This window comes from Lepidochelys kempii, chromosome 9 (assembly GCF_965140265.1).
Source record: "Lepidochelys kempii isolate rLepKem1 chromosome 9, rLepKem1.hap2, whole genome shotgun sequence".
NCBI lineage: Eukaryota > Metazoa > Chordata > Testudines > Cheloniidae > Lepidochelys > Lepidochelys kempii.
Window position 1 is genome coordinate 54,670,677 of NC_133264.1, and position 19,847 is coordinate 54,690,523.

Sequence of the window (19,847 nt, forward strand, 5' to 3'; positions counted from 1 at the left end):
ATAAGGGAAGAAGATCCTTTCAAATCTATGGGGGAAGGTTTCTTGTTTGTGTGGTCTTTTGTTGTTCTCTCGGGGACAGAGAGGGACAAGGGCAGAAAAAAACATCTCCTAAACCCTACCTGAAATAAGCATCCAAGATTATGCCCTTGCTACTGTGTAGAAGGGGAAACTGAGGCACACGCCTCATGGCATTGGTGGCTAAATACCAAGACACCTACACTTTAACAGATATTGCTCTCTTTATTTTGTTAGCAATACTACACCCCAACCTGTTTTCAGGCATCCAGGGACCAAGAACCCCAAAACTAGCTCGAACACTTATGAATGACATCATATGGTTTAAAGGTACTGAAAAGGAGTGTCACCAAAGACAAACAGGGATTTTACATGTACTGCCTCTGCCATGGACAGTGTCCAAGCCTCTGGCAGTAAGTTCAGGAGGAGGGTGTGACAGGCCCCCCCATAAGGCTTTATGGAAATATGCTTATGAATATATATGACATAACTGGAATATGTTTTATGCTACATATGCCATGTAACATATCTATGTAAAGGTTATGATCTATTGAATCTATTAATCCTATTTGTATGCAGGTATCATTTTTTGTATTCGAAGTTATGAATAGTGGCTGCATACTTGTTTGATTCTAAGTAGGTTTTAGTGAAGCAGTTGGTCAGCTTCCTGAGAATAGACTATTCTTCAGTAAGTACCCAATCGAGAAGCCCTTAAGTCAACAATGAACTTGGAAACACTAATCCAGATCCGGGCTTTCCCAGGAATGTGGCTTGGCTGGTAAGGAACTCAGTCATGCATGGACATGTGACTTGCCCAGGTGACTCCAAAACTCCATCTTAGAGCTGGACTTTGCATAGGAGAGAGGAGGGGGTCTCCACCCACAAGAGATAGTCTATTTAAACCCTTGGGAGACCCCTCATTTTGTCTTCAGCTGACTAAAGAGAGAGCCTCTCCACCGCCAAAGATACCTGAAAGAAACTGGAACAAAGGACAGTAACTACAGGGGGTGTGAGTGATTGCTGGACCCAGACTAGAAAGGTAGTCTGTAAAAGGAAGCTTACTGGGTGAGGATTTTATCTGTATTCAGTTTTATTACTGTCCTACACTTAGACTTGCGTCTTATTTTATTTTGCTTGGTAATTCACTTTGTTCTGTCTGTTACTACTTGGAACCACTTAAATCCTACTTTCTGTATTTAATAAAATCACTTTTTACTTATTAATTTTTAAAAAAAAGACCATACAAACAAAAAAAAACTTCCCCCACAGACTTGAAAGGATCTTCTTCCAGTATTGGTCCTTTTGGTCAGGAGCCAGCCAGGTTATCTGAGCTTCTTACAAGTAAAGGAGGGATTTTTATGCTACCCTTAGCTGTATGTTTATGACACCACAAAAGAGAGGACATTAATTAGTATGAAGAGACGCTCTTCTGTAGAAACTGTTACACCCCTTCCAAAAGAGGAGACCCAGGAATACCAGACTGGCTTTGGGCGGATCTTACAACCGGAAACTCCCTACATCTGGATTGCGGAATTGTCAACAAAAGGACTAAAAGCTCATTGTTCTGCTCCCCTCCCCATGAAGATGAATCGCAGGAATAGACTCCTTCTAGCAGCTGAGTTTGCAGCTGAAAGTACATGGCAGAAGGGGGATGAAAACCCCCAACAAAAGGGCCTAAGGATCTCTGTGCTGCTGGGACTCTGGGGGTATGTCAACACTGCAAAGAAAAACCCACGACTGGCCCGTGCCAGCTGACTCGGGCTCACAGGGCTCAGACTAAAGGGCTGTTTCATTGCTGTATAGACTTACAGGCTTGGACCCTGTGAAGTCTACACAGCAATGAAACAGCCCTGCATCCTGAGCCCTGCGAGCCTGAGTCAGCTGGCACGGGCCAGCCGTGGGTTTTTCTTTGCAGTGTAGACATACCCTGGGGGGCAAGGAGTTTCCTAGGCATAAGAAAGAGATCGTGAGTCCATATTCACTTGCTTTAACCTCAAAACTAACTCTCTATTTTCCTTTTCCTATTTAACTAATCTTCATATAAATTATAGGATTGGCTGCAAGCATTGTCTTGATGTGAGACCTAAGGCACAATTGATCTGGGGTAAGTGACTGATCCTTTGGGATTGGGAGTAACCTGAATATTGCTAAAAGAAAAGGAGTACTTGTGGCACCTTAGAGGCTAACAAATTTATTTGAGCATAAACTTTCGTGAGTTACAGCTCACTTCATCGGATGCATTCAGTGGAAATAAATAAATAGATTAGTCTCTAAGGTGCCACAAGTACTCCTTTTTTTTTTGCGAATACAGACTAACATGGCTGCTACTCTGAAACCTGAATAGTGCTGTGATTCTTTGTCTTAAGGGCCATTTATCACAGAGACATGGTGACAAGACAGACCAGTGAATCCAAGATGGCTGTCTGTGACTGTGTTTAAGGCTGTTAATGCACCTGAGGAGTTTGCACTTGGTGCAGTTGGTTGGTGAAATCTAAGTTTAGAATTCACAACCAATTTGGGGTTTGTGCTTTGTTTAAAAAAAAAAAAAAAAAAGTCTGCCCAGAGGTTGGTACTCCTACTCTTGTGCCACCTTGGAAGCCTCACAATGAAGTAATCGACTTAGTTTGCAGCAAGGGAGATTTAGGCTATCTATTAGAAAAAATGTTCTAACTAGAAGGATAGTTAAGCAGTGGAGCAGGTTACCTAGGGCAGTGCTACTCAAAGTGGTGGTCCACGGACTGGTGCCGTTCCGCAAGCCATCAGCTGATGGTCCACAGTGCCTGGGACCCGAGGCAGCACATTCTCTTCGCACCGGCTCCACTCCGCTCCCCGTACACTGCCCTGGCTCAACCCCAGCCGCCACAACAGCAGCTGCCAGCAACTCTGCCATGGCCGTTGCCATGGGCCAGGTCACCCCCCTCCCGTCACTCTTACACAGCGGAGAGGGAGAGGCGCAGCGTGTGTAATGTATTCCTGTGTTTCCTGCACATTGTGCCATCCATTCACACTGCCCCCCGCCCAGCCCTGAGCAGACAAAGCCCACAAACACACTAATAAGGAGAAGACTCATTAATCTCTGGCAATTTCTGGGCTTGGCTGCCACCCCCTCTCTTTTCCTCATCTCTCCACCCCACTCAAAAAATAATAAAAAAAAAAAAGTAGCCCCTTAATTCTGGAAGACAGTTTAGCACAGGTCTGGGGAGAGGAGGATTAATTATTATTGTTGGTGTTGTTGCTCCATGAAATTTGACAGCATCCGCACTGATCAGCAGAGCTAGTGGAGGAAAAAGACACTGCAGCAGGTTATCGGGTGGGAGAGGATAAGCCCCCCAAAAAATGTCCGCCAACTTTTATTATATTCATTATATTGTGTGAGGGAAAGTTAACACGACATAAAACTCAGGTCAAGGCCCTGACTTTGGTTAAGCTTGCCTGCAGGCCATAAACTGAAATCCTGCTTGCTTGTGTGTGTCAAGGGGTAGGAGAAGTCAGAGCGAAAAGTCCCCAAAACGGAACAATGGTTTTCTGTTCATAAGGGGCATGAAGGGGCAGGATGGAAAAGTCCACAGACAGAACAAATTTGCAATAGTCAAGCTTATGAAATATATAACCACAACAGCTGTGTTAAAAAGGTCGCTGACCGCAAAAGAACAGACAGTGAAAAACAGGAAGACGCTTGTTTTTTGCTTTTGACCAGTGTTAATTTTGCAATATATTCCAAATAAGGTAATTATTATGGAAGTATGTGTAATTTGTCTGGGGTTTTAAGCTTTAAAAAGCTGTGTGTGCTTTGCATCGAGGGGCAGCTACTTAGAGCTTTTACCTCCCTGCACTTGTAAGCAATAAAGGAGCCTCTGATCCAAACACGTGGTTAATTTTTGAAGCGACAAAATTGGTTTCGTGACTCGGATAGACAGCCAACCCCCAGAACCGGAGGACCGCGAGCAGTTCCCCGCCAGACCCAGGGCCCATCTGAAAGGTAAGAGACCTTTTGAAATCTCTATTGTGGGTTTCTGGTGGAGGACTGCCCATAGGCTCTGGGTTTGGGTGAGTTGCACTCTCTATTTGGACTTTTTGCTGCCAGACACGCCTGACACCCTTGGGGTGGAGTCCCATCCAGGTTTGGTTTCCCTGGGAAGAGCCACTGAGTGTGGCTGGGCAGGTCATGGATAGACCTAGTTCCATGTGCCAGTGTGAAAGTGAAGGTCGGTAGACCGGTGTGAGTGTGAGTCACAGGAAGACACCCAGAGCACCCTGCAAAGCCGTGGGCTCATGACCGGCGAGAGGCCTGTCTGGGTCTAGAAGTGTGTGATCCCACCCTCTCCGTCCTCGGACCGTCTGTTTCCGTACCCTCTTTCTGCCCTCTAGTTCCCACCTGAATGTGGTTTGAAAAGCCACTGACTAGTCTGATCACCTTGACTGAAGCAACTGAGTATGCGGCACCAGCGATGCTCTTTGCTAAAGGGGGGCTGTAAAACAGTCGTGGAGGCCCTAAACAAACCTTCCCTGTATGAGTGGGACAAGTGAAAGATCTGTAGGGATTCTGGGAGCCAGGGGGTCCAAAAGGGATTCCCGCACTCACCAGCTTAAATGGGGGCCAGTGAGTCAAGAAGGATCACTGTCTCACCAAAAGGCGCACACTAGTTCACTTGCAAGTTTCTGGAAAAATTGGAATTGGTATACCAGGGATAGGGATAATTTAAAGTTATGGTTTCCCTTACAGGGAAAGTTTCAACATTGACAAGATTGTGCAGCTCAGACGTGTGCTTCTGGCCGATGTCAGGGTGAGGCATATTTCTATTGGCATGAAGAAACAGAAGAAAGAAAAACAAACGGCGCCGTGAATCTCAAATAAGGAGTCTCAAGGACTCCCAGGAGAAACTTACAACACAATTAAAAGAGATAAAAAGAAAATTGGCAAAGAATTTAAATCCAGCTAAGCTGGCAAGAAATATTAAACAACAGAAGCCCCTTACATTCACCCCTCAGACAATGACTCCCCGTACTGAGGAAATGTTCCCCTTGCACCAATTCCCAGGCATTGGTGCTTCGGGTCACGAGACCTTGGTGTCTGCACATGCATCTTGGTCTCCTACGGAATTGTATAATTTACTTAATTTTCTAAAAGTAAGAGAGGACCCTGTTGAAGTCAAAGAGGAATTGCAAATTGCTATAAACTGTTATAACCCTGCATGGGCAGATTTAAATCAGCTTATGTGAGGGATCATGCCAAGGGAAACACTGAGTTGCCTTTGTGAAGAAGCTCAGTGGCCCAAGCAAAATCCAGGCCATGACCAGGAAAAGTTAAATAAAATCAGGGAGAAGCGGTTTGGTAAAATTCTCAGTCTGCCCAAAGAATGCTGACTGGACCAAAATTAGCACCTGTAAACAAAGTAAAAATAAGAATTTGAATAAAACCCAATACTCTCACCGCCACATTAAAACTATGTTAATGACGTTCCAGCTCCAGAACATACAGGGACCCCGCCCATTGCAGGGGGACAAGGGGAAGGCCAAACCAAGGTCCCCACCATCCACCTCCCCTAAGGATCCAGTGATGGCACGTGTTACTATTGCAAGCAAATGGGCCATTGGATACAGTAAATGTCCCTACTGCCCTGGTCAATCCAAAGGCGGTAGGGGTGGGCAATACTCTTATTCCCCACCCCATCTCTTCACCTCTGTCCATTTCTATTGGTCCTTTGTTTGACCGTCATACTTTCCTCCTAAGCCCTTGTTCACCTGCTAACCTTTAGGTAAAAGGCTTGCTGTGTAAATTAAATTGTATAATCTGCTGTCCCTCAAATGGTGTGTATCTGCATATGCCTGATCCTGCTCACAATAAGGTCCTGGCAGTTTACAGGAAAAGACTCCTTGCAACAGGAACTGCTGGCTAAGGTCTCTCCCTCTTTGAAAGCCTTGTGAGCCAATCATGCCAACCAGGTTGGGTGCATTGGGTCTGCCCAACCTGTTAAAATTCACCTAAACGCAGCAAGACCCCTTCCTGAGGTGCAGCAGTACCCTCTATCAAAACAGGCCAAGGAAAAATCCAACCTGTTCTTACCTCCTGCATTCAGCAAGGAGTCATTATTCCTACAGTCAATGAGTGTAACTCCCCCATTTTACTGTGTTGTTAATGCTGCTGTACTCTCTACCTTTCACGTTGTTCCTAGCCCTGCTACTATCCTTTCCTACAAAGCACCAGTGCTGAGGGGTTGTTACCGCCTCAAATAAGGAAAAGCTTGTATTAAGTCTGGACATAAAAGAATTAAGGTTATTGTTAAATAAGATGCATCTAGATGTAAGAAATAAATGGGTGTGTGTGTATGTAAATAGGTGTGTATAAATAAATAAAAGGGGAGTTAGTCAAAAAGCCACCCTCCTTGCTAAATTGGTAGTGAAACAATGCCTGTGCCCATGGAAAGAAATAATGCAACAACAACAACAAAGGATCAGGCCCAGACAAGCAGGCAACCATAGTGGAGGAAGTTAAAAGAAAGAAAGTGAGAGGTTAACTCTGTAGTTACTGGAGGAAATTAAGCAGTGAAACTTTGTACAAATGTTAAAAGAAGGTGTTATGAAAAGATAATTCTGGTTTCTTTGCAGCCATTCCTTTGAAGAAAGGGTGCATTTCTCTGGAAGAATTTCTGTAAATAATCCAGGCAAAAGGTTATTTTAAGTGAAATCATTTAACTATAAACAAGTTAGGCAAATTAGCTAAAACACACTCCTGGTGTGCACAATCTTTGTTTTATAAGTTTAAAATAAATTGGTGTTTTAAAATTGTAAAACAAAAAAAGATACTTTTGCCAAACAAAAGAAACTAGTGTTGTTTAATTTTGGTATTTAGCATTTAATCCTTACTGTGACTTAATGCTTTATAAGATTTAAAATGTTTTTAAATAAAGACCAAAGTTGTGGCTGCAGCAGGGCAGTCAAAGCCAGGAAAGTGAAAAAAAGATTTTAAATCTGTTTTGGTAACAAATAGAAGATAAAAGCTGTAGTCGGTGCCCCACACTAAGTCTTAAGGTGGCTCTGTGTAATCTATGGTCACATTGCCAAAGGGGAGCCAAATTGGGTTGTGATTTCCTTTTCAAATCAGTGTGTGTTTAAAAGCAGAAGTTAAAAGTTAGAAGTTAATTGTGTCCTTTTGAGACAAAGTCTCTAAGTGGCTGATAACTTTGAATCCAAAAGCAAGCCGAAAATGTCTGTGTTAATGCAAATCACTTAAATAATAAGGATAGAAGCCATTGAAACCTGACCTGCCTATATAACAAATACAGAAAAATATGGGAGTAATTCCTCAGTTTTGCCTGCAAACAACAAGGTATTTGTAAAGAAAGGAATATTTTAAGCAATACTGCCAACAGTGTGTAATCTGCCAGCAACATAGTGTTGGTAAAGCTACCAAGGTTAGGCAGGCAGCACATCCCCTTTCCTGGGGACGCTTGTGTAAATATTCAGATTGATTCAAATGCTTAAATGTTGTAATTGTAAGTATGTTAGTTTTAGTAATGTATTGCCTTGTAAAAAGGCAGATGCCAAAACTGTTAAACTTTTGCTTAAGGATTTTGTATCACAATTTGGCATACCTGGACAGATTATAAAAGATTTATGTGCAGTTTCACAGATCCAATATGGCCAAATGCCCTTTGAAGACCCCTCCCAATCAAAAGACCAGACTCAGCCCACATAAGATTTCTAACAGGGTGCCTAATGCGACTACTGGCTGTGCCCCACTGGTCCTGGCTCAGATGGACAGTCATTTAATGACTAACACAATGCTTAATTATTGTCAGGCACTAACAAAATGTGTTAGGTCTTTTTATATACAGCAGCCCTGCCACTCGCTGAAACCAGGAGACTGGGTCTACATACAGGTCCATCAGCGAGGAACTGCCCTGACCCCATGCTGAAAGACCCTTATCAAGTCCTGTTAATTATCAACACCGCTGTGAAGTGCTGAGAATTGACTACCCGCCCATGTTTCTCACTGTAATGGCTCTCCGACTGATGATCGGTCTATCTTTTCTTCTGGCGTTGTTGCTCCTTCTGGACAGCAGGAGTGAAGGACAAGGTGAAAAGCCAGTAACCTCTCCTTTGTCTGCTGACAGACCCACCATGCCTTTGAAGGCACAACCTCTCCACCTGAAGACATAATAAAGCCTCTAACCAAGCAAGGTGATTGTGCTAGTAACCTCTCCGTTGCTGCCTCATTGCTGAGCAGATAAGTGAACTAAGACTACGAAATCTTGAATAGCTTGCAGAAGCTAGCCAGAACTACCTGAAGATAAAACTTTTAATATTCCTCAGCCTCTCCTTCCTAACAAACTTAGGGTGGAGATGGGAAAGTAATATTTTCTAGATCTTGACCAATCAGTAGCCTCACTAGTAAATAATCAAACATATACCCAAAAAGTTTGTTCTGCCACTGGAGATTTTACCTGTACTGAAATTATTCCTGTAACTAATAAGTTATCCTGAACCCTACTGCAATACACCCCTTCCTTTGCCATTGATGCTGATGCCTCTCCGCCTTTTTGTGAAGGTGTTTAGCCAACAGATGTGGTAGAATACTTCACAAGGGAGAGATGTGTTAGTGTGTTGGGACACCGATAGACTAATTAATGCCACATTAGGGACCATTAAATTCACATTGCCCTTATCCAGTTTTTAAATTACTTCTGCATATCCAAATTGCTCTAAAGGTTAGCACAGCAAAGGGCCTGTGTTTCCCCTAGAAAGAAAAGAGACTTGGCTGGACACCTATGGGATGGTGCAAATAGCGTAGCGGCAATCTGGAATAACCATAAGAGTCAAGAACATGAGGAAAAAATTGGGACACTTAGAAAAAGCCCCAGGCCTTATTACTTGAGCACAGTTGACCCAGACACAAGCGGGAGTAGGTGAATTACATATTATTTCCACCCTTAGTGCAATGACCCAGAAGCTTGTAACAGATATGGTGCTTAGTATCACTGGGGCTGGAAAGGCATTGCAGTGGGATCAGGCTTGTTCAGAGGTTCAAGATTTTCTGAATGACCAGCTCACGGCCATTCAGAGGGATCTTGAACATCAGGCATGGCCCTCTGACCTTACAGCCACCTCAGGAGTACCATCTGATCTGTGACCAGGGAGACATACTTGAAGATTCTCTGGGTGGAAATGCAGACGTTCGTAGTGTTCCTTCCAAGCATATGGGCCGCTCAGAGGGATGTGGGCTTCCACATACCGAACCCTGCTGCATCAGTGGGGAGGATGTATGTGGGACTGGGAAATTCACCAAGACATTTGGGAAATTAAACCACCTGGTATGCCTAACAGATTTAGTCAGTGCTCCTGAAAATAACGCCCAATATCTTAGTAGGAATAGGAAATCAATGGACACTCTGACCGCCAGAACCCCACAGCTTCAGCGTGTACATAAACTGAAGCCAGGAAAAGTTGTCACTGTTCATGACAACATTTGTTGGGAGGGTATGTGTCAAGGTTCCTTTCCCACTCTGAACTCTAGGGTACAGATGTGGGGACCTGCATGAAAACCCCCTAAGCTTATTTTTACCAGCTTAGGTTAAAACTTCCCCAAGGTACAAACTATTTTACCCTTTGCCCTTGGACTTTCGTTGCCATCAAACATTTAACTGGTTACTGGGAAAGAGTTGTTTGGAAACATCTTTCCCCCAAAAAATCCTCCCAACCCTTGCACCCCACTTCCTGGGGAAGGTTTGGTAAAAATCCTCACCAATTTGCATAGGTGAGGAAAGACCCAAACCCTTGGATCTTAAGAACAATGAAAAAGCATTCAGTTTCTGAAAAGAAGAATTTTAATAGAAGTAAAAAGAATCACCTCTGTAAAATCAGGATGGTAAATACCTTACAGGGTAATTAGATTCAAAACATAGAGAATCCCTCTAGGCAAAACCTTAAGTTACAAAAAGACACAAAGACAGGAATATCCATTCCTTTCAGCACAGCTTATTTCCTCAGCCATTTAAAGAAATCATAATCTAATGCATATCTAGCTAGATTACTTACTAAGTTCTAAGACTCCATTCCTGTTCTGTCCCTGACAAAAACATCACCCAGACAGACCCAGACCCTTTGCTTCCCCCCCTGCTCCCCAGCTTTGAAAGTATCTTGTCTCCTCATTGGTCATTGTGGTCAGGTGCCAGCGAGGTTATCCTAGCTTCTTAACCCTTTACAGGTGAAAGGGTTTTTCCTCTGGCCAGGAGGGATTTTAAAGGTGTTTACCCTTCCTTTTATATTTATGACAGTATGGGACAAGAAACTACCCTGATAGGACACCTACTTTTCCAAGCTAATGACAGCTCTGTGCTTGTTAAGGCCACCATCTTGCAAAATATACATTTTAATCTTACCACTGCTACAGGAAGCCATATCATATATTGGCCTGCAGAGAGAATTTTGCAGTCGGCCCTTCAACCTCAAATACCTTTTAACTGGACTACTTTAGTACCTGATTGATTCCAAAATTTGCTTTCAATTCTATCAGAGGTTCATAAAATTTCCGACCTACAGGGACAGATTCACATGCTCCAAAATATATATCAAGTTGAAAAGAACGCCTTTCATACAGCCTCTAGGGAGTCTACCTTATGTACTAAGTATGATGCTTTGTGTTTTGTGACTAAGACTATTCAGCAATCTCAACCCCATCGTTTTATTGCCATAGAAATGTTGTTTTTATTACTGTTTGATATGGTGTTATGTTATTGCTGTTGTAGTAGAGATGTTTATCACTGCCTGCCTGGTCCTAGACCTGTTAAGCTCAGTGTAAACAAGTGGCACTAATGATTGTCAATAAACTCTATGATAACAGGAGGCAAGAGGCAGCAATGAATGTTTAAGAGGAAATGCAGGTAGTACGTGAGGAAGAGAGAGGAAATTAATTAATGATAGAATAAAATGAGGCTAAAAAGGCCTCAAAGGGGAGAACTGTGAGAGAAAATTAATAGGACATAAAACTCAGGTCAAGGTCCTGACTTTGGTCAAGTTTGCCTGCAGGCCGTAAACTGAGCTTGCTTATGTGTGTCAAGGGGTAGGAGAAGTCAGAGTGAAAAGTCCCCAAAACGGAACAATGGTTTTCTGTGCATAAGGGGCATGAAGGGGCAGGATGGATAAACTGAGCTTGCTTATGTGTGTCAAGGGGTAGGAGAAGTCAGAGTGAAAAGTCCCCAAAACGGAACAATGGTTTTCTGTGCATAAGGGGCATGAAGGGGCAGGATGGAAAAGTCCACAGACAGAACAAATTTGCAATAGTCAAGCCTATGAAATATATAACCGCAATAGTTGTGTTAAAAAGGTCGCTGACCGCAAAAGAACAGACAGTGAAAAACAGGAAAGGTCTAGTGGGGGAAGACGCTTGTTTTTTGCTTTTGACTAGTGTTAATTTTGCAATGTATTCCAAATAAGGTAATTAATATGGAAGTATGTGTAATTTGTCTGTGGTTAAGCTTTAAAAAGATGTGTCTGTTTTGCATCAAGGGGCAGCTACTTCGAGCGTTTACCCCCCTGCGCTTGTAATCAATAAAGGAGTCTCAGGCTTTCTGATCCAAACACAACGCATGGTTAATTTTTCCACGGCAATTGTTTCCAATATAAATTATTATTACTACGAATGTTCAAATAATATTTTCTTGGGTCGTAAACCAATAGTCATTTTATACTATCCGCACAGACACACAGCCTTTCAGTCAGTCTTCAATGTATTTAAATGGGAACATCTCCGCAAGTACGCCACACTCCCATTCCAATTAATGGAGTGAAGAATGTTAGTTTTTCTGATCTGATGTGCTACATGCCTATGCGAATATGATAATATGGCACAAATATGGTACCGGTCCCTGGCACATTGGGGAAAAAAATTGCCGGTCCGCCACATCAGATAGTTTGAGAAGCACTGACCTAGGAAGGCTGTCGAAACCCTGTTATTGCAGGTTTTTAAGAACAGGCTAGACAAACACCTATAGAGATGGTCTAGGTATATTTAATCCTACCTCAGCACAGAAGGATGGACTAGATGACCTCTTGAGATCCCTTCCAGCCCTACATTTCTATGAGCTTCTACAGAGTGAACTAAAGGATCCTCCAGCTGGGTGCTGTAGAAAAGTCAAATCATTGGTGGATCAGTCCCAGAGGGGCCACACAACACTGAGCAATGGGCTATAAAAGCACTTGAAAACGGGGGTCTAGCTGAAAGTGTCTTCTCTGCCAAAACTACAGTGCCAAGCTCTGATATTTCAAATGTTATATGTAAATGTTAAAAAAAGAATTTGGACAAACTTTTGACCCTTTGGATCAAAGTGGAAGGAAACAGCAGCTTCAAAGACGTGCCAAAATTATACTGTGATTTAATTTAAAATATTCCTTAAAGACTGTTTTCCCAGCTTTGCATCCACACCTGGATCCCAGCAAGGACCAGCCAGCTCGCAATTAATCTCTGGCCCTGGATCAAGCCAGGGCTGACTCAGAGATGTCTAAACTATTTAGACAGCTTAGCCAATACATTCACTACAGCTTCCTACGAAACTATTTCTCGATCATACCCGCATGACCACTTCTTTGCCCCTTACTGTCTTCTTACCTCCAAGAGCATCCTAGGCTTTTCATGCTGTCTCCAACCTCACCACGGTGAGCTTGAATGAGTGTCCTTTGCAAACCAGCCAAATACACTTCCCTGTCATTCCAGCTCTCCCAGTGTCTCGTATTAGTGCCACTATTTCTAGCAGTCCTTCACAACTATAAAAGGCTAGGACAGGCTGGGACAAAGGGAGTGGCTACGTGTCCATTGGGTGAAAGCGCAACTTATTTTATAAGGCAAGAGGAGCTTTGAGACGACACTGCCTGTCATAAATATAAAGGGAATGGTAACCACCTTTCTGTATACAGTGCTATAAAATCCCTCCTGGCCAGAGGCAAAACCCTTTCACCTGTAAAGGGTTAAGAAGCTAAAATAACTTTGCTGGCACCTGACCCAAAATAACCAATGAGGGGACAAGATACTTTCAAATCTGGAGGGGGGTGGGTGGGCACAAAGGGTTCTGTCTGATGCTTTTGCCATCTCCAGTGCATGCTTCCTCTCTTTTTCCTTCTCCTCCATTTCTTTTTTTTTTTTTGTCTCCCTTTCTTTTTCTGTCTGTTTGAGTTCTACCCGTCTTTCATGTTCCTTTTGTCTTTCCTCAGTCTCAAATCTGGCTAATTCCAGCTTCTGTTGAACATTGTATTCGGTCATCCTAACCTCTGTTTTTAAACTAACTTTACACCCGAGAGTTAGAAAGAAAACAAAAAAAACCTGGCTTGTAAAATTTTGTTGTGCTGTAACCTTATACCTTTTTTCTCTGATAGCTGTTCTCAGCCTAGAGAAAAATCCTTTTGTTATGCCTGCTGCTCTGTCCCCAGGCAGAGAGACAGAATCTACAGCTGCAATCACCTTTTACAAAACCTTTTAAAATCCTGCTGTGATTCTGGTTCAGAATGATCCCACCGTTCTGCCACCATGTCAAGGTTCCTTCCCCAAACTGAACTCTAGGGTACAGATGTGGGACATGCATGAAAGACCCCCTAAGCTTATTTTTACCAGCTTAGGTTAAAACTTTGTCTTGTTCTTGAACAGTATGCTGCCACCACTAAGTGTTTTAAACAAAGAATAGGGAAAGACCACTTGGAGACATCTTCCCCCAAAATTCCCTCCCCCCCACACCAAGCCCTACAGCCCCTTTCCTAGGGAAGGCTTGATAATAATCCTCACCAATTGGTACAGGTGAGCACAGACCCAAACCCTTGGATCTTAAGAACAATGAAAAAGCAATCAGGTTCTTCAAAGAAGAATTTTAATTAAAGAAAAGGTAAAAGAATCATCTCTGTAAAATCAGGACAGTAAATACCTTACAGGGTAATCAGATTCAAAACACAGAGAATCCCTCTAGGCAAAACCTTAAGTTACAAAAAGACACAAAAACAGGAATATATATTCCATTCAGCAGAGCTTATTTTACCAGCCATTAAACAAAAGGAAATCTAATGCATTTCTAGCTAGATTACTTACTAACTTTACAGAAGTTCTGAGTCTGCATTCCGGATCTGTCCCCGGCAAAAGCATCACACAGACAAACCCTTTGTTCCCCCCCAAGATTTGAAAGTATCTTGTCTTCTCATTGGTCATTTTGGTCAGGTGCCAGCGAGGTTATCTTAGCTTCTTAACCCTTTACAGGTGAAAGGGTTTTGCCTCTGGCCAGGAGGGATTTTATAGTAGTGTATACAGAAAGCTGGTTACCCTTCCCTTTATATTTATGACACTGCCAGTACACAGGAGAACAAGAGACAGGTGCAAACCCTCATCCCATCCCTGGGAGTTCATGCATCAGGAGGCAGATATGGGAAAACCATCAGTGAGGGTCTCATGATTTTTGTAATCTTGAGAGGAAGCCACACACATGCACATAGCTGCGAGTAGCGAAGAGAAGGGCTCCAGTCCTGGCACTGGAGGAAAGGGAGGGAATTGCCATTGTTGGTTGTATATTATCTGTGCATATTTTTATACACAGCCTGGCTCTAACTGTCAGTCACATTTTGCTGTATTACACCTCCAGTTTTTGTTGGCCTCACACATATATGTAACCCTTCTGCCAGGTGACGTTGGCAGCAAAAAGGGCCAGGTTTAGACACCTAGGGGTTCCTCTTAAAGTTAACAAACAGCACGAGCCTGAACCTCCACCCAGAAACCTGGTGGAAAACCATCTTGCCACAAGGTAGAAGGTTTTTTTTCCCCCTTCCTCTTTATCTGACTTGTGTCCAAGGAGTGAATCCCTTCTGGTAAGGACCTATATGCCATTGGCCTCCCACTACAGGCAGCTCTTTGCTAAATGAAAGCAGGGAATGGTCCCACTATTAAGGGGAACGTTCCTGGCTTCTGCACTACCCTGGTGGAGTGGGCTAGCGAAAGGCTCTGAGTCCTTGCTCCCACTCCCATTACCCAGAGGCCTGCCTGACCTTGAGGACTCCCCTTCTGCTCTCCCGAGCAGCGGGATCCTTATAACCCCAACAAGCCTGGGCCCAGGATTCCTGAGAGGCTGTACCCCCAGTCTCATCATGGTCACTTAGGACAGGGGCTAGGGTGTACCCACTCTGGGGTGCTCGCTCTGCGCCAGTCACATCCTTGGCCCAGTGAGCACAACATTAAGTTCAAACCAAATACAATTTAATAAACAGCAAGAAACAGTGAAAAAAAATGGGAAAGGTTAAAGCAGTGGCTCTCAACCTTCCCAGACTACTGTACCCCTTTCTGGAGTCTGATTTGTCTTGTGTACCCTAAGTCTCACCTCACTTAAAAACCACTTGCTTACAAAATCAGACATAAAAATACAAAAGTTCACAGCACACTAGTACTGAAACTTTGCTACTGCCTCATTTTACCATATAAGTATCAAATAAATCTATCTGAATATAAATACTGTACTTACATTTCAGTATGACACTTGAGCCTGCTTTTCACTTGTGAGCCTTGTCTGAAGCCCATGTAACTTGTTTCACAGTGACCCTGTGGCATGGGGCCCTGGGTAACTGCCCTGTTTGCCACCGCCTATGGCCAACCCTGCACTTGTGGACAACCCCCCGCAAGCCTGACCTGTGACTCCCACTGAGGGTTGCAATCCCAGGTTGAGAAACACCGATCTAGATGAGTTGAGTACCCACTGGAAGACCCCTGCAAACCCCAAGGGGTAGGCACACCCCTGGTTGAGAACCACTGGGTTAAAGGAATAAGGACCCCACCTGCAGAGACACCACAACCAGCCATTTCTGGGATGTAAGGAAAAGTCACAGTCTGTTCCTCACCCATCCCAGGCCTCCCCACAGGCCCTGGCTATGCTGCGGTGACACCATGAGTCAGACCCTGATCTGGCAGTGACCAGATGCCAACAGGCAGCTCGGTGGCAGTGACCCCTCTCCCCAGTGTAGCTCCTCCCATTGGGATCATGTCCCCCCTCCTGAGTCTGGCCTGCAAGGCATCTTGTCCTGAGACGTCTCCCTGCGCTGTGCCCTCTGCCAAGGACCCCGGTCACTCTTTGCAGCTGCTAGCCATGCTCAAATCCATTGTTACTTGTGGCACAGCCAGTGTCTGCTCCAGAGCTCTGGGCCCGCAGCTCCTGCTGTAGCTCAACCCTGGATCCCAGTCGGCACGGCTGCTCTGCTCTGCTCTGCTCTGCTCCTGCTCCTGCCCCTGCCCCTGCCCCTGCCCCTGCCCCTGCCCCTGCCCCTGCCCCTGCCCCTGGTCTGTCCGGCTCACTGCCCTCAGTGGCAGCTGCTCTCCCCTTAGCTCTGCCCTACTCTGGCTCAGTCAGCTCCTGCTCACATATAGGATGGGCCCTGGGCTCCTGACTCCCTCATTGGTCTACCTGCCATGTCAATCAGGCTGACTTGGAGCGTTGGCCTCTCCCCATTGGCCCTGGAGACTGTCAGTCTTAGGATCTTGATCTCTCTTCATCCCTTCCCCTTTCTATTGGTACTGGGAGAGAGCCCACTAAGTTTCCAACAGCCCGCTGACATAAAGGCACAGGGTGCAAGGCCAGAGCTGAGTGACCTTTGGAAATGATCTCCTTAGCCAGCCCACTGGAGCTGAACTCACAACATCAGTGTTAGGTGGTGGAGCCTCTGGACTGGCTCCAGACCCTGGTGAGAGGGGGGCAGGGACAGCATCAATGTGAGAAGTGATGCTACAGTGGTTCTTCACTACAGTTTCAGAGGGCAACAACAGCTGAGTGGACGCCACTAGAGCTGAAATCACTGAGCTAGGTGGTGGAGCCTGAGAGTCAGACCAGGCTGGCCCTGAGGCACCATGACAAGAGATCGGGGGGCAACAAGACTCACCATAGAGATGGTGGCACACTGAGATGAAAGATGACGCAGGAGCAGCAACCAGGTGTCTCTTCATGGAAATCAGCGGCACTTCCCCAAGGGGCTGGAGCCAGGCCTGCCTGAGCTCACTCCTGGACTCTGGGACTTTGCTACCCTTTGAGAACAAACCATGAGTAGGGGGCAGCAGAGGAGGAAAGGGGAGAGTGACATGTTCAAGGGACTTTTGTTCGTCAGCCGTTCACACCGACAGGTGGGGAAACTGAGTCAAAGGTCCCTAGATACTGTGGGGAAGGGTGTTTGACTTATTATTCATATAATCATATTGTTGCTGTGTTTTCCCACGTTCATACTGTGTCGCTTAATACATTTTCCTTGGTTCATGTGCAGATTCTGTGCTTGGGAGAGGAGTAAGGATGCCAGGGAAGATATTTAGGTTTCCCAGGTTTCTGGGCTGGGACTGAACTTTCAAGAGGATCCCTTAGATATTTGAACCTGGACCTTTTTTCTGCCCACACCTATCAGAAGAGTTGTACATGGATGTTTCTGATTTGTTGCTTATTTGTTTGGAAACTGTTACAGACCATGACTCAAGAAATCCTGGTCTTTATTCTGTTCATTGCTATATTCTGGGTTAATGTTAATTCTTTCAGTGTTGTGGCCGTCCCCATACACTTTTCCATGAGTTCACTTTTTAAGTCCGTCACGGCAATAATTGCATTATAACCTTCAATAATAGATTTAGTTACCTTAGATGGTGCATGCAGCAAGAAGTATTCTATCCTGTGAGCGAAGGGTGACATATTCAGAGACCCAAAACTGGAGCTGTAGGACTTGATAAAAACTTTTATTAGGAAGATAAACCTGAGGGTTGAATTGCTGAATTGTAATCCTCTAGCAACTCCTTCCTCTCTCTTCCTAGCCCAGGGCAAGCTGTACATCCAATCTGCCACTGAACTAAGGGGTACAGCTCTACAATCAGACACAGGCAGAAAAGCACTGCTCACCGCACGCACCATTAGCCTTGCCAAATCTGTGCAAAGTTCCTGCAGCCCCTAAGTCTGTGGTGGATCTCTGCCAGCTGGGTTTGCTCCTCACCCTTCTCTAAGGGCTTCATGTTTACACTTAACTGGAAAGAACAGTCAGCGTGAGAAGCTATTTCTGTATATACCCTGCACCAGGCATCAATCTCTTTTAAAAAGGCCACAAGCAGAATTTTAAACCTTAAGAGAAAAAGGGAGGTGGGAGTGAGTGGAGAAAACAAAAAATCTGCTCTGGAAAGAAGAGACAACAACTACCCAGCTTGCAAAAAGCAAAGCAGGGAGGCTTCTTGCCATTACAACATCACAAGCTTTTCACGGATCTGCATTACGTGATATTGAGCTGTTATCTCTCTGTAACCCAGGCAAAGCAATGCTATAATCTGTCTGTTTGTTTCTATCATGACAATGAGTGAGTCACTTTTTCTCTTCCTCTTCGTTATGGCATTTCACAGATTTTCAGTTCAACCAGCACTTTTGTATCAAAGGCCCTGTTTGTTGCAGAGGCGGTAGTCTACAGACACCACATGTAATGGGGCCAGACCCTTCACTAGTATAAATCACTACAGCTCCATGGCAGAGCCATGCCAATCTAGCTCACAATCTGGCCCCATGGTCCATCCTTGGTTAAAAATTGTATGCTGGTCTGGTTACTAGAATGCCCTAGTGGCGGTGATTGAGTCTGAGTCTTGAGTAGATTTAACCTGAGTTTTCAAAGTATAGACGTTTCCTCCAAGACTATTGTCTTTCAAATTCCCCAATTCGTGACTCAAGAGTCTGACTAAATATTCCACCTCCCAAAGGGGTCACTGCCACCAGCATGGATGAAAGCAGCCCTGAGGCTCCTTTAACTGGCCCAGTGCTGCTGCCAAGAGGAGGGAAGCAGAAGGTGGTATAATGCCCATTTTTGCCCACCCAGCTGCTCAGGTCCTGCTCCACATGCAGCTGTCTGAAAGCGAAGATATGAACCAACAAGTTTAGAGTCAGGAAAGTTCACAAGAACCTCCAGTTTTCAATGACTATTAGAGATTATCTGCAGGGAGCAAATCTGGAGCTTGTCAATGCCAGTATTACGCTGGAGAGCTGGTTAATGGGCCAGCTGGGTGCGTGGGCCAGCACTGCTTGCTGGAGGTGATAAAGACTGTAGGGGATCCCACCCTTGAAGGAATCTAACGTGGCAAGAATCCCAACATATATTTCTGTGAAAATCGGCCCCCTTGGTAAAAGAAATGTGCCTTACAGGATTGGTGAAAAAATCCTGAAGAACAAGAATAGACCTGATTTTCTCCTACTTTACACAGAAATGCATATGATTAATTTATATGCACATGATGTCTTACTCCACATAACTGTTGCAAAGATCATTGCTGGCCATAACAGATCAAGTTTCCACCCCTCTTGAGCTGCAAGATTAAATTCTCTACATCTCATTATCAGGTACATTTTTAAAGACAATGAACCAAATATTTACCTTTTGCTTAGCACCGTCTGGTGCTTTATCTACCTTCTGTAGTTTATAAGTAGGCTTGACACCTTAGCAGGGCCATCCTTAGGATTTATGGGGCCCTATGCAGTATTATTAAACTGGGTGCCCCTATGCTCAATGGCAGCCCGGGCTCACATGTGTACTTTAGATAAGGGTGGTCTTTTGAAGGATTAATTTAAAAAACTGTATGTCTGAAGATCCAATTATTTAAGGCTAAAGATGAATATTCAGCTTGTGCAAATAAACACTTATGCAAGGACTTTTTTAGAGATTTGGTTTTATAATCTTCAGCAACACACTAATGAAATATTTTTAAAGCAAAATTTTAAACTAAGGTCCTGTAGACTAACATATTCTGAGTAAACATTACAGTAATGCACAACCGTTTTTGTCAGTAAATTCAGAAACTGAGGCTGTGTCCACGCTGCCACTTTCAG

At 44.3% G+C, this 19,847-nt stretch overlaps 1 long non-coding RNA gene across 2 annotated transcripts; it reads left to right on the plus strand.

The window, feature by feature from the left end:
• The first annotated feature begins 959 nt into the window (after positions 1–959).
• LOC140917475 (uncharacterized) lies at positions 960–11,597 on the plus strand. 2 transcript variants are annotated; one of them, XR_012160852.1, is made up of 4 exons: positions 960–1,080; positions 2,067–2,119; positions 3,900–3,994; positions 4,739–11,597. It is a non-coding gene; the product is annotated as an uncharacterized lncRNA (long non-coding RNA). The 2 variants fall into 2 exon arrangements; XR_012160851.1 differs by lacking the exons at positions 960–1,080; positions 2,067–2,119 and having other exon boundaries at positions 3,493–3,994.
• The last annotated feature ends 8,250 nt before the right edge of the window (positions 11,598–19,847 follow it).